Source organism: Haliotis cracherodii, unplaced genomic scaffold, assembly GCF_022045235.1.
Source record: "Haliotis cracherodii isolate W230 unplaced genomic scaffold, xgHalCrac1.p SCAF_3, whole genome shotgun sequence".
NCBI classification, from domain to species: domain Eukaryota; kingdom Metazoa; phylum Mollusca; class Gastropoda; order Lepetellida; family Haliotidae; genus Haliotis; species Haliotis cracherodii.
Window position 1 is genome coordinate 55,043,558 of NW_027266286.1, and position 27,217 is coordinate 55,070,774.

At 40.3% G+C, this 27,217-nt stretch overlaps 1 protein-coding gene across 1 annotated transcript in view; it reads left to right on the plus strand.

Moving 5' to 3' along the window:
* The first annotated feature begins 8,683 nt into the window (after positions 1–8,683).
* Positions 8,684–27,217, plus strand: part of LOC139474856 (four-jointed box protein 1-like) — a 53,301-nt gene continuing 34,767 nt past the window's right edge. Inside the window, exon 1 of the mRNA XM_071258009.1 lies at positions 8,684–8,757. The gene's annotated coding sequence lies outside the window, so the exon portion shown is untranslated. The remainder of the gene's footprint in view (positions 8,758–27,217) is intronic.

Here is a 27,217-nt window from a genome sequence, read left to right on the forward strand (position 1 = left end):
TGTGTTTTAGTAGAAAGTAGAAGAATAGAGTAGAAAGTAGTAGAAGAGAGTGGAAGGGAGTAGTAGAGTCGTAGGTAGTAGAAGTGTAGAAGGGAGTATAAATGAGTAGAAGGGAGTAGAAAGGAGTAGAAGAGTAGAAGTGAGTAGAAGAGTAGAAGGGAGTAGAAGAGTAGAAGGGAGTAGAAGAGTAGAAAGGAGTAGAAGATTAGAAGAGTAGAAGGGAGTAGAAGAGTAGAAAGGAGTAGAAGAGTAGAAAGGAGTAGAAGAGTAGAAGGGAGTAGAAGAGTAGACGGGAGTAGAAAGGAGAAGAAGGGAGTAGAAGAGAAGAAGGGAGTAGAATAGTAGAAAGGAGTAGAAGGGAGTAGAAGAGTAGAAGGGAGTAGAAAGGAGAAGAAGGGAGTAGAAGAGAAGAAGGGAGTAGAATAGTAGAAGGGAGTAGAAGAGTAGGAGGGAGTGGAAGAATAGAAAGGAGTAGAAGGGAGTAGAAGAGTAGAAGGGAGAAGAAGAGTAGAAGGGAGTAGAAGAGTAGAAGGGAGTAGAAGGGAGAAGAAGAGTAGAAGGGAGAAGAAGAGTAGAAGGGAGTAGAAGGGAGTAGAAGGGAGCGCAATGTTTTCTCCTCTTATTATTTATATATTTCCAATTGAAATCTGTCGCACTAATAAATTTCCGGATAAGTAAAAGCCACAAGAAATCTCTGCTAAAAAAGATTGTACGATTCCGACTGTATCATGAGCAGGTGCTTATTAATCAAAATCAAATAGTAGTGATACCAGGTGTTCGCGAAGTAAGTACAGAATATTTCGGCAATAAAATAGAGACGTTTATAACAGCTATGGTCCGAAAGATGGGGATTCTGGACTGTGGGTGTTGGCACTAACGGGCCTACACTGTCTTTGAATGTACACACTGATGCTAAATGTTCTTTCAGTGATGTATGACATCCGCATCCATCGACAAAATGTGTACAATTCTGAACGAGTTTGGAACATAACGGTAAAGGTATGTTCCTTCCGGATACGTGAAATTACCGTATCCGAACAAAACCACATGCATATAGGAATGAAATACCTGCTTCCTTCCCGTCATACCTTTCACACCTGGCGAACATCATTATGACACCTGACTATGTACAGGTGTTGTTCCTGAAAGGAAAGTCAGCCCCCCCCCCCCCCCCCCCCCCTCCCCCCTGCCGTGTTCCAGACTTGTCATTCATTGAAGTTCTTCTTCAGCAGTTTGATCATGTTTGTAGTTTGTTCTCAAACAGCTATTCCCAAACGTCGTGGCCTCATGACCTGCAAGATGGCGCTTGCAGCTATAAGCATATTTCTTTCACATCAAATGCACATTTATCATACATGCATACACTGTATTGCTATGTGGGACATTCATTGAAGTTGTATTGGGTCTCCAGCAATTCAGTTTTGCCGAAACCTGAGTCAGAAAAAGTGGAAATATGAATAAAACTCACATAACAAAATCGCGAAGAAGCAAGGGTGGGACTTGCTGTCGAACCGAATACATAACAAGCCATTACCTGTATAACATCAAACCGATGCCTCAATTTAACATCGAATATCGAATTATCGAATAACCACTAGATCAATGGTTAGGAAAACAATACGATGGCTCATCAAGATGAAACTATATTTCGAATCCTGCGGATTCTATTTATAGAACCTATTATGTTTCTGAATTAATATGACAATATAATTGCATGGGCGTCAACAGCCCTGTGCATTCGTACATCAGTGACGTTATAAAGTCACACACATTTGTAGAGTGCATTGATGTGTACAAGCAGTCAAGCAGTCGTTATTGCATTCCTGTGTAATTGCCCAAATACAAATCAACACGTCTATCTGCACCTGCATGAGTTGAGGTGAGGTGAGGTGAAATTGGGTTTAACGTCGCGTCCAAGATTATTGCACTTATATAGCGACGTGCATGCACGTGTATGTGTGTGGCTGCTTGTACTAGTCCGGACTGATGCCGATTTATAGTGCTAGCTCACTGAGATACCATGCCGCAGTTTAACACGAATACCCCACTCAGACACAGTATACTGACTCCGAGCCGGCCAGTCCTTGTTTTAGCCCCTTAATGCCGAGCGCCAGACAGGGTAACAACAAGTACAATCTTTTAACGTCTTTTTGTATGACGCGGCCCGGGATCGAACCCTGGACCTTCCGCTCTCCGGGCGGACGCTCTACCACTAGACCACGAAGGCGGTCGCATGAGTTGAGAGACATCTGTTATGTAAATCTTTCTTTCATCACTCTCAAGTGGTATGAACACCTAACTCACAGACGTTTCGTTGGTCCATGAAATGTAAATAGTTTTTGTTGATTTCTTTTATTGAGCAAGGTTGCTCAATAAAAAATTCTCCAGTAACTTTGACCTGATCTGTCAATCACATACATCTGTCTCACGTTAATATCACTGGAATGCTAGGTCGTCATTGTCAAGACCCACACACTATCTATTATAGTACACATGAAACGTCCAAAGAAATATCGTTTTTATTTGCAAAAGAATTAATTACATAATTCTAAGTAAAACGCGCATGGCAGTTGTTCGTGTTGGACTACCGAACGCTAACAAGCAGATATACTTCTATTATAGTTGTAGAAGACGTCGTATTATGTCGTGCACGTCTCTCCCCACACCAGCTCCCCATGGCGGCGGTGTCGATAGATCATATTTCATAGCTGATCCTTGAACTACCTCAGTCAGACACATTCGTTCTGACCCGAGCCTCATTCAGTGACCTCCATGTTTGTTTATCCGGGTACTTGTAAGTTCCTTTGTTAGTTCCTCGTCAGTGGATATTTTTTCCGGTATGCATTTCTGTAGACCGGATGTACGATGTACAAATGCTTTACATGTACAAAGTTTAACACATCCCTACTGCCAAGTCATGATGTCATGACACAACGCAATATATCACAAAATAGACGAAAATATATATATCACGTGCATGCTGTCCCAATAAAAATATTTTAAAGACAGTCATACCTTGACCTTACAATGACCTTGACCCCGTGACCCATAATTCAAAACATACTTCAAGCGCTTATTACTCATAAAATCGTATTGCTTCAATAAATATTCCTTTCGTTTTATATTTTTGTGTTTTCGTGATCTTTCAGGTTCAGATATAGCAAATTTTAGAAATCCTACCTTTTTGGGCTATTGTTTCACTTCGTTTAAAGACGACACTAATTTGATAATAATCCCTACCGTACATCACATCACAAACCAAAAATAATACTGTCAAATTAGTGCTTAAGAACCAAGGATATCACATTTCAAGATCCCAATGTAAATTTGGCTGCTCGACCATTTACCGGCTTAAGCTGCTAAATAACCACAGATGCGTCTAAAGTTCTAGTTAGGTAACACGCCTGATTTCAATAAGTCCCCATTGTAACAGCGTCTGATAGTTCTCTATTGATAACCAATGGTGCTTACAGGAACCTCTTGGCATCAATGACATGGGATTTAGTCTTGTCATGAAATTTCAATTTTGCATATTACTTTATCCTGTGTTGAAAACCGAGGCTTAGATGACATATAATGGATTTAGGACGCGTAATGTATTACTGTGCCGTTCGCTGTTCATATTCATATTTAAATAAGTTAGACTAAGACACCTTTTAAGGGTTCTTGATCCGGCAAATGGCTTAGGTGACACAACCTTCGCAATAAGTGATGCATTGTCAAACCGTTTTGACAAAGCGACTGGCGTCATGGTCTCACGTTAACGAAGTAAAGCTCTGTGCCTGATAGAAGTTAGTGTCAATTGGTTCTCCAGCTTATGTGACTCTTCACCTTGGTTTAGGGGATTGATTAAACAAATCTATATGTTCTTGTCTTGGACACTGTAAGGCTCCAGTAAGGGCTCCACTAAGGAGCCTTATTCTTCAATCAGTCAAGCATCGCCCTACTGAATCCTGAATCCCAGCTTAGATACTAGAGTAAGGAATATGATCTCACCTTTAAGAGTTGGTGGGGTGAATTTGAAGGGTCATGTCACTATTCTCCCTGTTCGCTGAGGCGGATCACATATGAGGTTGGTATTATTGTATATAGTGTTGAAGGGGTGCGTATAAATGCTTCATAAACCTTCGCTGTTGGGGAAATTTTCTTCACGGTGATGTTTTCATATCAGAAAAAAAATCCTTTCATAAACTTTCAAAGTATAAAGAGGGATGAGCTGCGTTATGGACACTTGGCTGTTATGATCCCCTTACGGCGAAACAAGGTAGCAGTTGCACCTATTTTGTAATGCGTGGATTTCGTTACCGATATGTGGCGCATAGTATACCCTCTTTGGCTCATTTGTAAATTTGTCTAAGACAGAGTTTCTGTGTTTTTGTCAGAGGTATCAAAGGGGTTTATAACTGGCTGGGTTTTTCATCCGGTTAATCCCGACATCTGTCAACTACTCACGGAGCCTGTACGCTCGCTGGTATCCGATTGTAACTGATCCTAGAAACGGGCAGACATTGTCTCCAAGTTGAATAATGAAAACAAATATGATATGATTTCATATAATGGGTTGGTAGGATTTGAACTATACTGTCTGCACACAGTTTCAAGATAAACGACGTTGGAAGAGTTGATAAATTGGATCGCCGTTGCTACAAAATAGCGTATTGACATCTTCATTGAACCTCAGTCAAACTGACCAGACACGGCACTGCCTCTGATTTGAACATTTGTCAAACAAAGGAATAAATTAGCGTATAGAATTACTTAAAAAACTGTAAAACATGAATAAATGCTGAAAAGAATTGAATTGAAAGATTTTTCAAAAAGCAGAGTATAGGATCAGTTTGCAGAAGACGTTCGTATTTAAAACTTTAACTGTAGCTTAATGTTGCAAACACTTTTGTGCCTGTTATCAATAGAACAGAATAAAATCACAAATGTGTTTATGATGGTGACACTCTGACTATAAGTATGAATGGACCAGCCCCTGTTATTGAATCTCTGAAATGTCCAAACGCTGCTCTGTCGACAGTAATGACGCATGACATTGTTCTGTGGTATGTCTATAGTCGCCACATTGTATAATCTAACACTAAGTTGCACAGGCAGCATATTGAAATCGTGAAATAATGCAATTGACATAATGGTTGCCGATAGATTATGTTGGAATGTTTGGTTCATGCGTTATGATAATTGTTATGTTATTCTTATTATGATACTGTAGATGTGGTCTGCGGTGACTCAGCTTGCAGGTGGGCTGAGATGGAATAGAGTTCAACGTAGTGTGTGTTCGTATTAGTCCGGACTAATGGTAGTTTATAGTGTGCTAGCCGTGCAACATGGTTCCCCACTCAGACACAGTATTCTGACTCCGAGCCGACCAGTCCTTGTTTGTCCCTTCAATGCTGAGCAGAGCAACAAAAGCATCATTTTTTAACTATATATATTTTTTATATTTTTTTTCACGACTGGGGATCGAACCACCGAACTTCCGTTCTCCGAGCATACGCTCTATCCTCAAGACCAAGGAGGCGTTGTGAACGTAGTGAGAGTGCGTGCATGAGTGAATGAGGCGTTATGAACCATATTCCAGTATATCACACCATTAACACACACACACGCGCGCGCGCGCGCACGCACGCACGCACGCACGCACGCACGCACGCACGCACGCACGCACACACACATACATACATACATACATTACAATAAAGATGTGCGCTTAAAAAGTATTAAAATGTTATTTGTCTCAGGTCATTGGTAAAAGACATAATTTCTTTGCATATACCAGTGTGATGTCAAGACGCTCTCCATGCTGCATTATGTGAGAGTTCCTCGACACCTTCATGGTCGCTGACCAATATGTGATGTATTATCTCGGGTACAATACTCCCGCTCCTGTGTTCCTCGTCTCGTGTCAGCGTTTCACCAGTATCACAATACCGTGTTTTATCATCTTCCCAGAATTCATTACATCCTTGCATGTTTACATCCTGAAAAAAACACTAAAACACCTCATTGGAGGACGCGAGATGCGTCAGTGTGATAACATACATTATCAACGTAAACTTCAATGCACAATAGAACACACAAGATCGTTTGTCAGCTCCACTACAAACCTGAATTGGCTTTGAAACTCATCACAAAGCGTTCTTACACTTCTAAATCTCCTAACAAAACCACCAATTGATATTTTAAGATATAATCATCCCTTTTTAGAAGATGAAGGGAAAAATTAACTGTTTTATGGGAGTAATTTCCGACAACATTATTGAAAATTGCTTCCTGCCTTAAAACCATTTCGCTTGTGTTGCTTCTGACATAAGAAATTAAATTTTAAAACCTCGCCACCCGTGCCGAACATTCTAATTCATTTAACACAATCACAACATCTAATTTATGCGCATAATCAAATTTACAATCACTCCTACGATCAAAATTCTCTCAATAAAGCACAAACAGGTTGGACGCGCAATTAAACACCCTTAAAGAGTAATGGCCTTCAAGATTCATATTAATCACAATTTATTGACTCTAACAATATTCAGCGTCTAGTATTTCCTTTATACACGTTAAACATAACCAGTATTCTACAACAGTTCGTTCACTACAACCATTTTCTCGAAAAAACATTACGCAACAAAGGCGATGATTCAAACGCGATGGCTCGTAAAGAGCATAAATGGAAGCTGACTTGAAGGGGAATAATTTCGTAAGTATGTAAATAGATGTATTCTAATTTCTTCACCCGTTTCGAAGTGTTCCTATATACAAACACACGACGATAAATGCTCCTCCCCATCCTTGGAGAAAGGAAAGCTCTCTGAATTACCGCTCACTTCATAATTCTTTAGATTATCGTGTTTTCAAACTTGAGATACGACCTCTGTGGATACTGACTTCATTTGCCCCGTGGGAACGACTCGGGTGATTAACTGCACCCTGTCACTTCTCTCAGGTTGTTTGTATGCATGTACACCCACGTCATACAAACATTGTTAATTACGCAAGAAAAGTGATAATTTCAAATATTTTTAAGATGTTTCCATTCACAAGCCATTCAATACTTCATGTATCATGGCAATATGAAGCGCATTCATAATTAGTATTGATTATTTATGTTTTATGTAATTATGCTGACGGCAAATGCAATTTTATTAATTGTACCGGCATACAAGTTATGCATGATAGCGCGGTAAAGGAGACGCTGTTTTTAATTTTTCATCCATTTATATTTTTTAAATCAACCTCACGATTCATAAACACATGCTCAGAATATGATCGATTTTTTAACAATGGAGCCTGCTTTCAGCAGAATCCTTTTTTATTACTATGGAAATGGTTTTAACTGACGACACAGGATTGATCTTTCGACGTGCGTTTCGTGCACAATGTGACATTTGACGCAGGTGTATATAAGTGAGTTAGTATTTGTTTACGCCGCTTTTAGAAATATTCTAGCAATATCACTGCAAGGGAGGGTGTGTGTGTGTGTGTGTGGGGGGGGGGGGGGGGGCGCCAGAAATGGGATTCACACATTGTACTCATTTGGGGAATCGAACCCGGGCCTTCGGCATGACGGGCGAACGCTTTAACTACTAGGCTACCCTACTGCACCAGGTGTATATAAGTAAGGAATGGAGGGCTCGAGGGAGTACAGTTTCCGAGCGTGAAACTTGCTGTCTCCTTGTTCTCGACAGCAAAATCATATGACCTAATGGTGTACAAAATGTCATTTTAATCATATACAGATATACCATCAGCTATCGTCCGTAAGACGAGTTGTTTGGATTAATGGGGTTACAGTGTTTACTGAAGCTGATCTGCGAAAGCCATTGTCGTTATTTCGTCAACGCTATCATATAAATACCAATTACAACCTTCCTCTTTGTATTGAGAGCATGTGTCGACCTATAATGATGTACTTGCCGACATTTGCTATTCGATATAAAAAGATGTTGCCATTGTCGATAACAATCCTGCCAATTGGATATAAATCATTTAGAATTCCATTTGGCGACATTTCATATTTACACAACACCCATATTACATCACAAGGGTAAACATGCTGGGCTAGCATAGATTAATATAACGGGATTGCACTTAAATAGGGGTATACTCAGTCTAATTGTTTCTTTATAGTCCGACTCGCCTTGCATCAGACAATTCATTACACTTCCATTAATCAATTTCACATATACAACGAAATATACAACAAACTGAATACCGTCGCTTACGTATATATACTGCTATTGATTACCCTTGTCAATTTCAATAACGTCATCATCCCTTATTAATTTCACTAATTGACACATTGCTGTCTCATTATAAACATGTTCCGTCACGCGTCTTCTTGCAAAGTCATACGACGGCACTCTCAGCAATGTACACGATGTCAATATGCCATGATATAAAGTGCAACAAAAATTCTTCATCAAATCAAACAGACAGCACTCTTCATGCCCCAGAGCTAAATCATATCACGACGTTTGCATGGATATGAACAAAACAGTCTCCTGACCGCCAGGTTCAGATTGTATTCTCATACAAAAATAAACTCGGAGGTCTCTGGGTTTGAATCGATAGCTTGAGACTGAACACCTTTCTTCAGCCATAGAGGTTTTGTGAGCATGCGCACGGCGCGCCCTCTAGCGACACGGCCGAAGCATACACAGCGGTATATGTGTCAATGTGAGGACACAGACTAACGACGGCACATGTTCGCGGACTCGGATATATGTTTACTTGAATTACAAAGGACAGGTAAGTTGATTATGGTTGTCCACTGTCAGTCTCCTTGTATATATCAGTTGTAGTAGTCAGGTAAGGTAGATCCACACCTGTAGCACCTGTCAAACAGATAGATATGATAACACGCTTTACCCTTCCCCCGAAAGGTGAAAAGTAAACAAATCAGATGTGCCTTTCACGGGAACAGCAATATCACCTTAATTTAATAACTTATTCAAACATACTTTGAGGTCATATTTTAGCCTCGACGACCTTAAACGCAATGTGAATATAACAACAGGTAAATAATAGTTCAACCCTGGTTACTTTTGGAAAGGTAAACTCCGTATCATATAGAGTCATATGTTATCGTGATGGGATAGGGCGCTTTAACACTATGGTTGTAAACACTGTGTTTACTGTGTTTACTATACACACACTAGCATCCCACTGGAGTCTGTCCCCTTGGATACAGTTCACTGAATCTTCTCTCAGTATCTGTCACAGCGCTTGACTGAACACAATTCAACGCACCCTCGTATACTTCCGTACAAACCCATCGTTAATACTATAACATACAGTACATTGCAATAATATGTACCGCACGGTTCAAATCCCTCATTATCAAATCCAAAAGGGTTTTACAACACATGCATCGTGTTTTTCATTTCAAGCTTTGTTTCTATGAAATGCATTTCAATAATTTAAATCCTGAACTTGTAGTGCCTGTATAGAAAATCACGACTAAACTATGCAAGCCATTTCAAACATCGTTCCGGACCGTAAAATACATATTAGTAGCGATTCTTATGTTCAAGTGGTACCATTGCGTGAGAGGTGACACTTAGGGTTAGTTCCAAAAGCCATCCCGTATGCTTAAGTACACTTTAGATTGAAACACTGCACTAATGTCATACATATTTCAGCATGTCGATCGCATTGCAAGGACATTATAGAAAGTTAACTACATGTACATAACACGTCAATCACTTTACTCTACTGATGTGTGTACGTCAGCCAATGCCTAACTTCATTCCGTCATAAAAGCAATATGTTTATTTCTAAAAGCTTTATTTGAATCTTTGATCTATAATATAAAAGACGTTTGATCCAGATGACATTATAAAGACATATAATTGACATTAAATCACTATCCTTTCTTATGAAAATTTGAACCTAGTCAGGACATTAAAACCATCCAGTTTTTAAACTCCTTTTTATCTATCTTTCGAATCAGTTTTATTACTGTAAATACGTATCTCTGACATCAGGGAATGCAGTGCAGTCAGCAGTTAATCCACTATCGTGACACTGTAAGTCTCGAGTGACGTATTTTAATAGCCCATTTGATACCTGTCACTGCCTTTACTTGGGCGAGGTTGAGTCAATGTGTATTAAATGACACTTTATGTTTTTTCTCATTTTTATTGAAATGGCTTGCCATTGTCAAATTGTGAAATATGAGTATGTTTTGTGCCACGCTTGTACCTTAGTCTTACACTAGTTTCATCAGATACGAAACAGCTCCATACTTAAATATGTCGGTAAATCCTATTCAGACATGAATCAAAATAAAATTTTGATTTTTAAAAATAACGTCGGGACATATTATTTAAAACCTGTAACTGACCCTTTAAATACTGCCATTCCAGCAAGTGGCTGTTTCGGGTACTACTACTCCAGCCTACTACTTTCAGTAATTGCTATTTCACATTTTTTTATCTGAAATAACATAAAATAGCAAACCAATTTTCATTTTCAATTTTAAGAGACACGATATTGAGTTAAACCAGAGTTCGCTTCCATCATTTTCTCATTTGACTGTCGATACTCAAGAGCAGCGGCTAACATCAGAAAGCGTTTGAAAAAAACTCTTCTTCATGTTTTGCTGCAAGTACGTTTTGAAACCATGGCGCCCCGAGCAGCAGTTACGTAACACTGGATGTATCGACTGGAGGCAAATGGTATTTGTCTGCAGCTTGTCTCTCTCTCTGCTTGTTGACGACCATCGTGTTTGTCAATGTGCCCCAGATCATCCGGCATTGACGTCTTTGTCAACATTCTTGAAGGTGTAATTGCAGCCTAGAGCCAGGCTTGCGACATCGTCGACCAAATGATACTTTTGTATTGAAATGATTAATGTAGTGTCTGTCCATATGCTCCGGTTTGTATTGTAAGATTTAAGTGACGATTTAAAATGGTGAGTTATGTGAGTTTATAGTCATCTCGGCAGTATTTCAGCCATATCGTGACAACAAAAACTTCCTAAAAAACTGTCAACAAAATAAATGACCAGAGGTAGATGAAAATGATTATTTTATTTACAGACATATGTATCAGGGTAATGTATATTATTACCTTACGAGAGAGAGAGAGAGAGAGAGAGAGAGAGAGAGAGACACAGAGAGAGGGAAAGAGAGAGGGGAGAGAGACAGAGACAGAGAGCGACACACACACACAGAGAGTATATGCATATTATACCCGTGAATTATAAAAAGATACAGAAACGAGTAACTCTACAGTCATCTATGACAACATATTGTAACTATTAATTAGTATTTTAATGTAACTACTTCGCAACATACGAAATATTCATACATTTTATCTATGTTTATTACGTTTTAGATAGAGAGAGAGAGGGAGAGAGAGAGGGAGAATATATGCATATTATAACGTGAATTATAAAAACATCCCGAAACGACTAACTCTACTGTCATCTATGACTACATAATGTAACTATAATTATGTGTTTTAATGTAACTACTTCGCAACATACGCAATATTCATACATTTTATCTATGTTATTAATTTTTAGTCACCATATGGCGACATGGGCTCTCAGCGTTGTCGAGCAGTTGATGTTTATCATCATGCATCGTGGATGTATGTAACGTGATAGCCATTAATTACATTCAGACTTTTAATACTCTCAAACCTATAGTGATGTGTTATAGCTTAGCTGACATCGCGGTTACCCTGTCACAACATGGCTGGGGGAGGCTTTATAAACGTAACGGGCCACGTAAATAAAGTCATTCAAGTGTCAAAATATACCGTGACATTTTGGCGAGGTTATTTAAGGTTACCAAGTAGTTGCTATGGATGTCCTACTGGGCGATGAGTCACGCCATGGTAGTGGATAGTGCAGTGGTCAAGGTCAGTCCCGTGCAAGCACCCCAGGAAGTGGACATCGGATTTAACGACTGTGTTGATTATCAAAGGTGCTTCTTTGAAAATAATCCTCTATCAACCATGCAACTTCTGAATCGTGAATATAAAATATATAGGACAACGTCGCTGGCCTCTATAAAAGATATGACAAGGAATATTATGGATAATAATAAATGATGAAGGGTCAAGAGTAACCCTGAACTGTGTATGTGTAATAAAGAAGTTGTTATCCATAATATTCCTTGACATAATTAACCCCACTTTAAAATGCCTGTAAAGACTCTAAAGTATTCAATATTTTTATTGTGGGATGAACTAGTCATCAAGGCTTTCACACAGCAGATGATACCATGAATTGAATCACACTCTCTCGTTGATATAGACTGAGAGACATATTCGTAACCTTTTCATTCTCCACATGAAACTATTATTTTTTTAACCATTTACAGTTGAACTTAATCGCAACTTAACGAAAACAATATACATTTTGTACCATTTATATTCCGTTGAACAAAACGTGTATTTATTAATCGTTAACGACGCGTATGTCATGATCGTGTCTTATAACCTTAATCGTTTTCTGTGACGAATAAGGCTATCTACTTGTTGACGTGTAGAAGGAGATGATGAATGCTGTCTGCATGTTATGTGCATAGTTTGTGCACGATACACACGACGGGTCAACTAGCCTCTCAATCTCACGCCAGGGCGAGAAGTTAACAATATTCACACGAAACTGCATACCGAAATCGGCTAAACAAACATGTCATTTTCATAGACCAGAGATAGGGTTTCTCATGATATCATTCATGTGAATAAAATTCATTTACGAATCAATAGCTGTACAAACCCAAATGCTGCTAGCCCTGTGCTTGTGATCAGAAAAATGTGAAAGTGGAGGGGGAGGTTAGGCCTCCTTGTCTAACACCCTTGCGTTATCTCGGGGCACCAACAGAGAGGGTTTGAAACATGTAGATCGTCAATGGGGAATGTAGAGAGGGACAAATTGTCAACGTGGAAACACGGGACGCTTACCCCTGTTTTGTGTGATTCATTCCGAATATTTCTAATGATGGTCTGGCGGTGGGAAAAACGTGTTGTTGGTAGCGTTGGCACAGATGAATGAATTTCACAGTTTTATTCCATAAATGTTATTTGTTTTCTGGTATAAACCAAAGGTATTAATAAAATGAAAGTTCTGGATGGCTTGAAATGGAACAGTTGATTCGTTGAGTCACATTTTGTTTACCTATCTGGATTATAATGAAGTATAAAGGTTGATAATGACTGATTTAGAATGCACAAAACATGTTTACTCGGCATGTCGTTGAAGACATTAAGATCGTTAAATCGAACTCCATTAAATCAGCGATATCACTTTATAGTCCCGGTAGAATTGTAATCAATAATATGATCTAATATCGATCTGTCCCGTCCTTTCGATTCCCACCCAGTACGTACTGTAAGAATGTAATAAATGTATATATTTAATATTTTTCAAAGTGTATATATGTTTCGCACACAAAATCGTCTTGCGATCGCGACTTCTAACACCAGTATACCAAGTTAAGATCAGATCAAATAACCAAATGTATTGACCACATTTCAGAGACTGAAAATATAATGTATTAGTGTCACTCTCATAACACCCCCCTGTCCCCGGATAAAGCAATATTATAGCATAAATCATCACAGGAAACGAAATATCAGAAAAAATGTGAAAAGCTAATTCAGTTTCACAGTTCATTCGCGAGTACCCTTTCTTTGTTCCATGGCCACAGAATATTATATCCCCATGACAGCACTTCTCGCGGCATTGTCACCTTTCTCACCTGGTGGCAGCTCAGTCGGTGTTCATTTGTGGGGGATATTCTTTGCACGCCCCCTGTCACCGATCCCCCTCCATACAACGGGGAAGGGGGAGGGTGTGGGGAACAGGTCCTGCTGCGTTGCCCAGAACCCATGGTTCAAACTACAATGTCCCAGCCTTATCTCGCGAGATGTCCCGAGATGCGTAAACTCTGGTTGGGGATTATCGGTGGCTTATATATTGTATAGTTTTTTCCCTCGTACTTCATAACGGTTTTATTACCGGGTGCAAAGGGGGTGTGATTAATCGGTCTGGCTATTTGTTATTAATGTCAGATCACATGTATATATGACGTGAGACCCGGTCAATCCAGACGATACCGATCCAGATTAACGAGTTCTTGATAAAGAGTAAATTGCATAAAGTGTTTATGTGTATAGCCGCGAATAGCAAAACTGTCCGGACTGCAGAGTTTCTGGTTTAACGGGGTCCTGACCAACTAAGTTTCGCTGTATAGATGTTGATATGAGGTGTCAATGGGTAGGATGATTAATCGTACCAATATGAAATGCAATGTCAATAGAAGGAATAAAATAATATGTACGGTACCTATAACAACCATCGATTATACGAAAGTTCCAGGCAAACGCAGTTTATATTAGACCACACCGCACACGATGCTACTCGTGGGACCAAACTGTTTCGTCTTCTCAAACGGTACGTCAAATTAACGAGGTTTTATTTGCTTTAAATGTCACAGTGAAATATATGTGAAAGCACAAACAATTAAAACTTTATCTTTTGCCCTCAGGGGCACAGGTGTCCCGGTCGTCGTAGGCGCCCTAATTCGCTGTGCAGAGTTGCGTCCCTTGGGTACACCAGAAACCTATGATCGCGGGTACGACTCCCCTTTCGCCCTAATTATTTTTCGAGGTTTGTCAGCACCATACCCGGGCTCGTAGGCTTCACCAAAGTGGTTAACGTCTCGGGCTTTCTTCCCACATGAAGCCGACACGGTGATATAACTGGAATACTTTCAAGGCGGCGTTGAAACCCAACTCACTCACACACACTTAAACCCTTAGCCTATTTCGATACTAATATATAAGTATCAATGTTTATAACATCATAGAATGCCACGTATTTTCCTTGTGGCGAAGAAATAAAGATCAATCGTTTCTTAATCCGCAGGTTTGTCCATTATAGATAGAATCCAATTTCATGATAATCTATGGATGTTAGATGCTATCAAGATATTACAGCGCCAAATGTTACACATTTTTCACATTTCCCCCGAGGCTGAATTCGGCGACAACCACAAGTCAATACGCGATCTTGCATATCTCGGTCTCATCCGAATGTCAGTGTTACAGATCCATAACCTACGAGTCGACCTCGTCACTCATTAAATGATTGTACTTCAATGATGCGTGGTATGCGGGTTTAATCACTGTCACTGAGTAATATTCAAAAACAAAATGTTCGTTTAGTGCCCTAGTGGAGGTTTAGAGTGACGGATGACATATCAGTCGCATATTTCTGCGTCATATCTATTGCCCAAAGGGATACATATATCATACTTGTTTCCATTCATAGTGTTCAAAGTGTCGCTGTTTGATGTCTACATTGATACTCACAGTGTGAAAGGTTCGGTTAGCTTTGGGGACATGTGATGGCTGAGTGGTGACGGTGTTCGTTCGTTACGAATCCTCGGGTTCAAATCCCTGGACAGTGAAGCCAGTTCTGCCTGTCCACGTTCTGCAGCTCACTTTTCTGATCTAGTTTCAGGTGTCTGATGTTCATGTATTTTAGTCGGGATTTCCTTATTCCAGCAGCTCCAGCTTGGTATTTACATTTCACAACATTTGAGATTGCTCTTCCTACCAAGTTTTCAAAGAGCGTCACATTCTTGCTCAGAAGTTGTTTGATCAAGGTTAGAACATTTGAGGCCTAAATATTGCAGACATGGTAGTCATGTAGAGGACATTTCCACAATTGACGAATGAGTGACACAAAATACCTATTTTGACTGATACCATAGGTTCCCGTGTCTTTTCAGATGAACAATTGACTTGTATTTGCATGTGTTTGTGACGGGTACCCCCGGTGGGGCATGATGCTCTCACCTTATCGCGAACACCTGGTATCATCACTCTTTGATAGTGATTCATAAACACACTGTCATGATATATAAAGAATTCTACAGTCGACTCTGCTTTATGCAGAGATTTCTATTGGATATGGAAAGTGTGTTGTCGCGTTTTGACAATTTCGGGAATTTCCGTATTTTCTAGTCACATAGTGCTAGTAGAATTCCATTTTAGAATTCGGATCCTAGCTGAATATGTTTGGCATTCTAACCACGTTCCATTGCTATAACCGACATTTGTCTCATATGATATACAAGGCACGATTGATGTACACTGACAAGAATCAGTCAATGTATAATAGTCGCAACCAAATACCTTCTGCTAATAATATTCCGATCATCATTCTAACTCACGTTTCAGTCTATACATCTCGGGTGTGTCCGTCAGTTTCCGGAACGAGGTCGTGTGCCGTGGTTACAAGGGCCCGACGCGATGAGATAGTCTAAGTATATAAGACTATTTGTGATCTCGAAATGTGACAATCTGCAACCCTCGAGGGAGCTTTGTATACCTCGGCGAGTGCCTTATCTGCGCAATCTTAGTCCATGAACCAAATCGGCCAACACGAGTCGTCGTCACGAGACCACTTGAAGGCTTGAAGGGGTGACAATACGGCGAATTATGACCAGATCGTGCACACATTAAAAGACATAATGTCTTTAATTGGCTTGCTTTATACACCGTCACCTATAGGTTACAGCTGTTCACCCTTAGGATCTGAGGAAAAAGTTCAGTTATAATGCAGTTTAGATATGGATCACCCAAAGGCAATATGTCCATCTTCACGATTATGTTAGCGGAAAAGTAATCGTTTATCAAACAGTATAAGAAACGTAATTTGAAATGTTTTAAATGCATTGTAGACAACGTTTAGACTATGACATTTGACCGCACGATGTATGTATGTATGTATGTATGTATGTATGTATGTATGTATGTATGTATGTATGTATGTATGTATGTATGTATGTGTGTGTGTTATTCATTCATTCATTCATTCATTCATTCATTCATTCATTCATTCATTCATTCATTTATTTATTTATTTATTTATTTATTTATTTATTTATTTATTTATTTATTTATTTATTTACATGCTAACTCGGTACTTTATGTTTATGATCTACAGGAATTGATGTTAATAGTTTTTCGTTAAAACATTACTATGCAACAAAAGGAGAACAGGTTATTTTTGTGTCTGACTGAGATGAAAAACTTCAATGCTCATAAGGGTATCATTTTCGTAGTTCTGTCACCAGAAAAAGAACAGCCTAAACAAAAATGCATGTACATACACGCTTGTGAACACAATGTCACCCACTAGTGCTATACACATGTAGTACACTGTTGTCACACTGCTAATAACAGTGTCAGTAGCAGAGAGTGAAGTGAGGGAGTGCACGACCTTTACATAGCATCCCCTCCGCAAATGTCAGTCTTGTGTATATGCAAATTCCCGTCCAAATACTCCACAGAATAAGTGTATGTGTGTATTTGAATAGGAGGTAAATGCCCCCTTGTGCTGTGTAAGATTTGAGTGGTTAAAAATGCGGAGAAGGATTAAACGTTTGCTGTTTTTTAGAAGTAGAAACATGTTTAAAAATAACAATGGTCATTGCAGACGACGGAGTTCATTACATTATTGCCTTAGGGACATGAGTGAGTGAGTGAGTGAGTGAGCCAGTGAGTGAGTGAGTGAGTGAATGAGTGAGTGTGTGAGCGAGTGAGTGAGAAACAGGTGACAACGGTTGCGTGTGTCTGGAACAGTATGTGTGTATGTGTGTGTGTGTGTGTGTGTGTGAGAGAGAGAGAGAGAGAGAGAGAGAGAGATGATGGATTGATGGAAGAACGAATATATCAACGGAAAATGCACCGCTACTACAAAACAGCCACTGTCCCCAGCAAACCATCCACAACGTTGACATTTTCTATTGCAGATCCTATTCAAAATCACTGGTCACTCTGACTACCCACTAGCCTTATTACTGAGATAATATTTCCATAAAATAAATCTCGTTTCTTTATAGACCCAGTGAAGTGGTTTATTGCACTGTTTAAAGCTAATGCTAAGTCATAGGTTCCCGGAGTGTTACCTGGGGCGGCATGATCAAAGCCTCGTCTCGGCAGGTGAGGTGTTGCTCAGTCGCGGCGGCTATAAACCTGACAGGTAACGGACGGCAGATACAGGTGACCAGAGAGACCCACTGAAGTTCAGGAGGGAAAGGGGGTGTACACACCAAGGGGTACAAACTTCATCAACCTGTCCTAAACACGCAGCGGTTGAATTTTATGACATTGGTACTGACTTGTGGCTAAATTATTGAAGAAATATTAGCTCTAGCCTAAAGGTGTGTGTGAAAAGGGTTGGTCAATGGTTTAACACTCCTTGGCATGGTGCAAGGCAGTATCGGGCATAAACATTTTATATCTGTAACCAATAACGCCCAGGTGTCAATAGGTTCATCGAGTGTTTGGGGGCACGGGTGGCCCGGTCGTCTGAGGCGCCGCAATTCGCAGAGGTAAACCTGTGGTCGTGGGGTCGAATCTCTGTTCTCCCGAATGTTTCCAGGGTTGTCAGCACCAAACCTATGCTCGCTGGTTTCATCAAAATGGAACACGTATTAGACCGGCGTCAATTCGAGCTTTACCCCCACATTAAGCTGACTCGACGTGATATAACAGGTACTGTTCAAAGTGTGAAACAATGTTTAACATCCAACTTAGTGAAACAGTGTTCCGTGTTATGTTTCACTGAGTTGAATGGCATGCTTCTATATTTCAACATGTTCTTTATTTTCCGCACATCCTCAATCACACCTGCCCTTGTCAACAAAAAACCCGTGGAGGCAAGTTCCTGTTTTGAGATCTAAACAACCTTCTAATTTCATTCATCCATCTTTCAGCACAATAATCCAATCTTATCCCTCCATTCTTTAGATGGCATTCATAAATTCCAAATGTTTACAAGGAATATCAAATGTCATTCCAGCCGTGAAAATTAATTAAAGCTTGCTCTGGCCCCTTGACCCGTCCCCAGCCCACCTAAGGGTATCTGGTGGGTGTATGATACCCTTTTGGTAACAGCTGGACACAGATCAAGAATGACCGCTGGTAAGAGACTAAAGGGTGGCTTTCTGAGGCTGACCGCTCGCTGTGCCACAAGAGACTGTTTGTTTCTGGTTGTCTATGGGGATTTACCTGGACAGAAGCATTGACCACGCTCCATTGAGATTCGGAGGGACGCTGGTCCATTGAACGCGGCATAGCAATGGTCACTCGGCATGATAATAGTGTTCATATGATCGGTGTAAATGTATTTTAACCCACTGTTGCATTTGGTAACTTTACTGATATATTTCATTTATTATTATTATTATTATTATTATTATTATTATTGTTGTTGTTGTTGTTGTTGTTGTTGTTGTTTTTGTCATTATTAAAATACATAAATGCAGCAAAGAGGGTTTCGGTGATCTTGGCACAATTAGGCTGGTTAGGCTCATCATCCGTTCAGGGCCCTTGCCTCACTATTATGAGAAGTAGTAGTAGTAGTAGTAGTAGAAGTAGTAGCAGTGGTAGTAGTAGTAGTAGTAGTAGTAGCAGCAGCAGCAGCTGCATCAGTAGTAGTAGTAGTAGTGCAAATGTTATAGTTATCATTATGGCTGTAAGTAAAGTAACGTAAATAAATTACAATAACAATGATTATATCAAACATCACTTCCAACTCAAACAAGATTCCGAATCAAACATTCTATACATAAAACCATATACTAACAGACTTAATGCTGATGGATAAAAAATGAGTTTACGTTTTACAATATGTCACCCAAGTTATAGTAATAGCAATACGAATAGTAATAGTGATGATAGCAATCATATACCTGAGAAATAACGTTCAATATATTGTACTACATGCCTACTACATTGATGAGTGTTCATAAACTCACGTTAAGGTAACCAAAGATGAACCTGTTTAAACTGATGTATTTTGGAGAAAAAACGTGTACAAATCTGAATTAGAAGAACGGTTTTATTGCAAACAAAATGACAACCGCAACACAACAAACTATTTACTTGCAATTTTGTTAAAATCGGAATTATTGTGATGGAATTGGTGTTTGAGTTTGTCTCTATCCCTTGTCCAAGACCTTAGGTTCCCTTTGTAGTTAATACCTGTCTGCAGTGGATGTTGCAATCAGCCCGATTGCATCGCTCATCCGGCATGGCGTGCAGTCACGTCTAATACCAATATCTTTTATTCGTGATGGCATCAAAGATAAAACGAACCCACCTTACAACAGTTCCTGTTTAAAATAGCCCGGCGGGACATGACGGCTTAAGCCGACAACGTTCCCAAAGTGAACGTCGTCACAGACCGGGCAGTCTTACACAGGCAATTAGCATTAAGCAACGAGAAACCCCTTACCCCTTGAGGTCAGACATGAAACTGCCAAATCAGGAAAGTTGATGTCAAGCCACGTGCTTTCAACACGGGTCACCGAAATCGGAGCACCGGAATATTAAGCACAGTATTAAGACATTCATTGCCTAGCTTTTTCATTGATATGTCTTTAACTGACTGTTTGAAATTGAATGAGTTGTATAATGAAATTAATTATCTGATCAAATCGTGGCTGTTTAAAGGAGGTACCGGATCGAATATAAATTGAATCGTTAGAGGGTAATTAAAATAAGGGATGCTATAAATTATTTATAACAGTATTTAAATGTAATTTGTATTATGTGGGTGTAATTGTAACGAATTTACCATACACATTATTCACGAATGATCTTTTTACCATTTTTTGGATAATTCCTGTTTGTTTTTAAAAATGAAATCGTTTCGACTAAATTGTCTCCAAATGAGATTAATCGGTTAAAACGTAACAGATTTCTTTTTATAAAAAAATATGAACATGATAAGAGGAGAGCCGTTTTGAAATCATTTTTCAGAAATATGCTATTACGACAGTGTCGATTACACGACAATGTGTCTCCTTCCTGTCATATTGTAACAAATTTATTGTCATTCTTGCAATTTTGCCGCGAGTTATGATAACGTGTACAACACTCCTATGACATAATGAGGAAATCGCTCCATCTCATCTCCACTGATCAAAGGACGTAGTTGATGTACACGTCCAACTAGGCCGCGGAGTACAGTAGCGCTCTGGACGTGATGCTGTGTTATATCAAAGATGTAAAGAACGTTAAGTGATATTGAATCAAATTTGACCTCTTATTGAAAAAAACAACATATCTGGTTTGCAAATAATCACCAATAAAACCACGCGTTGCTGCTAAAAGCTATGATGCGGGCTTCCGGATGGGAATATTGAAATGCACTGGCCTCAGTAACGGTTCGGGATACGGTCCAGTGACAGACGTTACACGTGACTTATCAGGGGTGACGGAATAACGTGTCTAGTGGCTTGAGGAGAGGAGGATTAGCATTACCCCTTGGTTCACCGAGTCTTGTAGTATGTAAGTATTTCCATTATTCTATAACGCTCAAGAGGAGGACATTAACATGTTACAATGTTAGATGGCATTATCCGATTTTGTCAAATCACTCCTCACCTCCGGTGTTTGTGAAACAGTCGGGACATTTCAACTACAGAGGCATGTGGTTAGCTGGGTCAAATGTTCCATGAAGGGGGTGGGTCAATTTTGGAGTTATTCGCACCCCAGGGGCGCTTTCAAGGGGGATTAGATGAGGGTTCAATATACAGTAATAATATGCGTGGGATAGAATGCTGCTCAAATATATAGGATGTCGAGGGAGTGTTAAGGATTAAGAAGGAGATGTATTAATGTGATGGGATTTAAGATATAACAGACAGAGGATTGAGTGATGTGCGCCAGTGTATATGTCCAGTCTCCCATGTGGCCATCAAATGTGTCCAGGCTACTTCAACTGTTTGTTTGGTTTGAATGGTATTGTGTCGGCTATCGAAACGACGTCGATGCAGGTTCCTGTGTATGCGTGTGCGTGCGTGCTTGCGTGCTTGCTTGCGTGCGTGCGTGCGTGTCTGGAATATATTCAGTATTGTTGCACCGTTCAGTACAGGAAACTCTGACAGAACCTCAGAGGGTGGTCGGATAGCCTGGTGGTTGAAGTGCTAGCTCGTTACACCGAAGCCCGGGTTTGATTCCTCACAAGGGTACAATGTCTGGTAAACATCCGCCGTGATATCACTGCATTATTGTCAAAAACAGCCTGATACCTCATTCACTCACTCATACACTCAACCACCCTCCCACTCACTCACTCATGCACTCAACCACCCTCCCACTCACTGACTCATACACTCAACCACCCTACCACCCACTCACCCACTCACCCTCCCGCTCACCCACTCACCCTCACACTCACTGACTCATACACTCAACCACCCTACCACCCACTTACCCACTCACCCTCCCGCTCACCCACTCACCCTCACACTCACTGACTCATACACTCAACCACCCTACCACCCACTTACCCACTCACCCTCCCGCTCACCCACTCACTGACTCATACACTCAACCACCCTACCACCCACTCACCCACTCACCCTCCCGCTCACCCACTCACCCTCACACTCACTGACTCATACACTCAACCACCCTACCACCCACTCACCCACTCACCCTCCCGCTCACCCACTCACCCTCACACTCACTGACTCATACACTCAACCACCCTACCACCCACTCACCCACTCACCCTCCCGCTCACCCACTCACCCTCACACTCACTGACTCATACACTCAACCACCCTACCACCCACTTACCCACTCACCCTCCCGCTCACCCACTCACCCTCCCACTCACTGACTCATACACTCAACCACCCTACCACCCACTTACCCACTCACCCTCCCGCTCACCCACTCACCCTCCCACTCACTGACTCATACACTCAACCACCCTACCACCCACTTACCCACTCACCCTCCCGCTCACTGACTCGCTCTAAATAACCTTACAAGAAGCATGATGTCCTCAGGTTCCGTTCCAATGTTAAATCAACTATACCATCTTCGCAAGGCCAATACCTAATCACAGACATTCGTTGTGAAACGATTCTCTGCCTCATATTCAGGGAAGCGAAGTCAGCTGTTCTCATAAACATTGCACTGGTTGGGCGGCATATTGTCCAATACCCCTATACAAGATAACCATCACCGCGCGAGCCCACCCGTATAATATGGCCACCTCTAAGTGCAGGCCTTTGCCTCGGGGTTCATACTGATGATACATGAATAGAAAAAAAGCAATAACTGAAACTCCTATCCGGGAAACCAGGAGGAGTGTGAAAGAATGGATGTGTGTACTGTTAGCAATGACATGCGGTTGTATTGCGTTTTCAGTGACAATCATACAGGGAGCACCTTGAATACGTTTTGTGTTCACAGTCGTTTGTATGTATATATTATGTGTATTCATATTCGTATGTATGCTTATAGAAGATGAAAGCGAAACACTCAGGACTCAGACTCATGAATCACAGTAAACACACAGTACACCTTCTCGTGGCCGGACAAATACAGGTGTAATTTGGATATTAAGATTGGCACACTTCAAGTGTTCGACGAAATGATTATTTTTGATGATGCGATTATATACATATAGTGTTAATCTTCGTAATAATAAACATAAGCATAAAACATCAACTTTTTTGATAGTCTTTAGAGATCTCTGCTAAAACAGAGTTCATGGTACGATTCTAACTAAATCATTTTTGTTTTGTTTGTTTGTTTGTTGCTTAACGCCGCATTCAGCAATATTCCAGCTATATGAATGCGGTCTGTAAATATTCGAGTCTGGACCAGACAATCCAGTGATTGACAACATGAGCATCGATCCACGCAATTGGGATACGATGATATGCATCAACCAAGTCAGCGAGCCTGACCACCCGATCCCGTTAGTCGCCTCTTACGACAAGCATGGGTTGCTGAATTACTCCCTCACGGGAAAATACGGATTCCTTCCCTTGTAATAGTGGTCTCCAACAGCATTCGACCATTAGACGCTGTTTCCAGACCAAATGTGTCCGGATTCACGAGGTTTTGCTGTATTAAGTAAAGCATCTGGAATTAACTGTTTAATAAGCTAATTGTGGAGTCCATGGTTATGCATATTCATAAGCAAAACACCCAGGAGGCAGTATGCTATTTATGAGATATAATCTATCAAATACATGAGCTTGTGTGACCCCCCACACGTAACCCCAACGCCCTCTCCCGCGTGATCCTCACCCCCTCACCTCAGGTGTGTGTCCTGGCATCTCCCACAGACAATCATGTCCCCCTTGTGATCTGTAAGATGGGGATTAGGAGTGGCGATGACAGGGACCGGGAGGGGTGAGGTTCACCTGGCCGCATATCTTGTTACGTCCAACGTCTTTGTCGACGTGTGTTGTTAGGGGTTGTTAAAATATCATTTGTCACAAGGGAGATTTAGTCGCATTGTAAGAACGGAGAACTGTTTGAAGAGAAATGCGATAGGACACGTGAAAAAGCTTCAAAACTACACAGAAGATAGGTCTGGTACAATGAGATGTCAAATTTGAGTGTTAAAAATTACCCTGATAAAATACAAAATTTCATACCTATAGCTGGATGCTCATACCTATTTAAATGAAATTGGGTATCGTTTTTCTTTAAAAATTCGAAGCTCGGAATCATTAGCGACTGCGTGGCTTCAGTTTAAGCCATTTGTCAACACAGATGTACAGGTGCGTCCCCCACACCGTGAAGTTGATAGGATGAGTGAGGGTTTAATGCCGCTATGAACATTATTCTCGTTATATGATTGTGTGTCAGCTTAATGCGACGGACCGCCTCCGTGTTGTAGTAGATAGATCATCTAACGGGGATCGGAAGGCCGGGGTTCGATTCCGTGACCGAATCACATCAACAGATGGTACTTGTTGTTACCCTGCCTGGCGCTCAGCATGTTTAGAACCCACGATCTGACCACGGTCTACGGGTCCTGAATAGCTGTGCCTTTGGCCCTATCGGTCCACTATTTGCTCTATGAATTATGAAATTGAATATATATCAAATATAATCAAATTTAATCACATCGATAGTACAATAAAAACAGGTAGTGTCAGTGTAACGAACAGTATTGCATAGCGCTTAATTTCGTTCATGGCAATTGTTCTTTAAATCATTCGTTGATGTAAAGAACCTTAAATCATCAACTACAAAGGGCAATGAAATCACGTCCGTGACAGTCACACAGTTCAGGATGACAGTCAGAAAGTTCAGCATGACATCAATGTTTACGGAAATCCCATGCATGACCTACGGTCGAGAATCTCCTGCAATAGCGTGCTCCACGACTCATTTCCCTACACGCTCCGCATAACACATAGACCGATTGTTATTTCAATAGTAAGTAAAATAACACTTCGTATTCACGTATGGAACATAAAGCAACATTAATAGCAAGGGAGGGAAGTATTTCCCACGAGTTCAATCGTCATCCTCCTAATCGGGGCTCCGTCACGACAGATAACAAAGGTTATCGACATTTTCATCTATATATTTCCATTGAAAATTTAAGTGGTATGACATGCAGTGCATGCCTTAATCGGAACAATCGGTGGGTGTTCACTGTGAATCATGTAATCGACTTAAAGCGTTTGGGTAGTTTGATTTTTATGTGGTAAGTTATTTCGTTTCGGTGTATAAAACGATGGGATTTATGTTCGGTTCTTAGTGCACTCGATGCTTTGGAATTTATGTGGGAATGTATGGCTGGAAAAGCAGATCGAAAGTATATTGGCTGTAAATCCAAGCACCGCTGAGATGGGAGATATATACTTACACTGTACTGGACAGTGATGGGTGCCCCCTGCAGTGAAATGACCACTTGACCAGCGCGGTCGGTACATTGAGACCACCAAACTCGCATTATCTGCTTCAATGGTATTTTTGGCCAGTTGATCGCATAGTTTGAGTTTTATGTGTGGGAATAGTAAGAGACGATAGTCTGGTCACTATTGCCCACTCAATTGTTCATCTGACTGTCTTTTCTGGTCGACGTCTTCGTTCTTGAAGGACTAATACCGGCACTGTGGTGGCGGTAGGTACAACTTAACTTGTTTGCCTGGTTACCTCAACCTATAGATAAACTATAGGATATATTGGATTTAATTTTAGCAAGACTAAAAGCAAAAGAAGAAAGACTCGGTGATTCACTTTCAGGAGGAGATGAGTCACTATCTTTTCAGATGCGAAGCTCTTCTCCAACAAAGATTTCTGTATATTCCAAAGAAATACTACTTGTGGCCAAATAATTTTAAAATCTGTAGAACTGTTTCACCCAAAAGGCTAAAAAGTATAAGAAATTTGTATGTATGTATGTATGTATGTATATATGTATGTATCTATCTATCTATCTATCTATCTATCTATCTATCTATATATATATATATATATATATATATATATATATATATATATATATCTATCTATCTATAGATACATTTACAGATTGGCCAATTAAAACTGTGTTCAATCTTACTCCACTTATTTAAATATTAATATATTGTGCCTGAGAGTTAGAACATTACTGTGCTTGTTCTATATATAAATATATATACAGTTTTAATTGGCCAATCGGTAAATGTTCAGGTAACACCAGTGGTGGTTTCTTCGAGAATAAACTGAATCTCAATTTGTTTCACATTAGGTGATGAGGTGATGAGTTGATTCATCTGTTGTTATACAAAACCTTGTCCAACATATTAACACATCGTATCTGTAAGATATTACTTCCGTTTACTGATAAATATGTACAAAAGAAGGATAATCAAATCATGTGCTGGAAGGAAATGTGGTTGATTCAGATAAATGCACATTATTAAATATTTGACACATGTGTATAGCTCAATGTGCCGCTTTGTTTGAGATCCCATAGCGAGACATTGTGCTAATATTTCAGCCATTCCGACTTTCATCATAAGGAAAGAAATGACACTTATTAACGTGATTGTTGTTTGCTTTTTATACCTGACTAACGTTAATGGACCGTAATTTAAAGCCCTTCGTCAGACGTACATTGAGCGATGGCGTTTCCTTGAAGTGTTTTCCGTGTTTCTGTGTAACGGGGGCGGTCGGGTAGCCTAGTGGTTAAAGCGTTCGCTCGTCACGCCGAAAACCCGGGCTCGATTCCCGACATGAGTACAATGTGTGAAGCCCATTTCTGGTGTCCCCCGCTGTGATATTGCTGGAATATTGCTAAAAGCGGCGTAAAACCATACTCACTCATTCTGTGTAACGTTGTTACGCTATGTTAACCCTATGTTTCACACAATGGTTTGCAAGGTAAAGTAGGCTTTGTTCTTCCCAATGAACA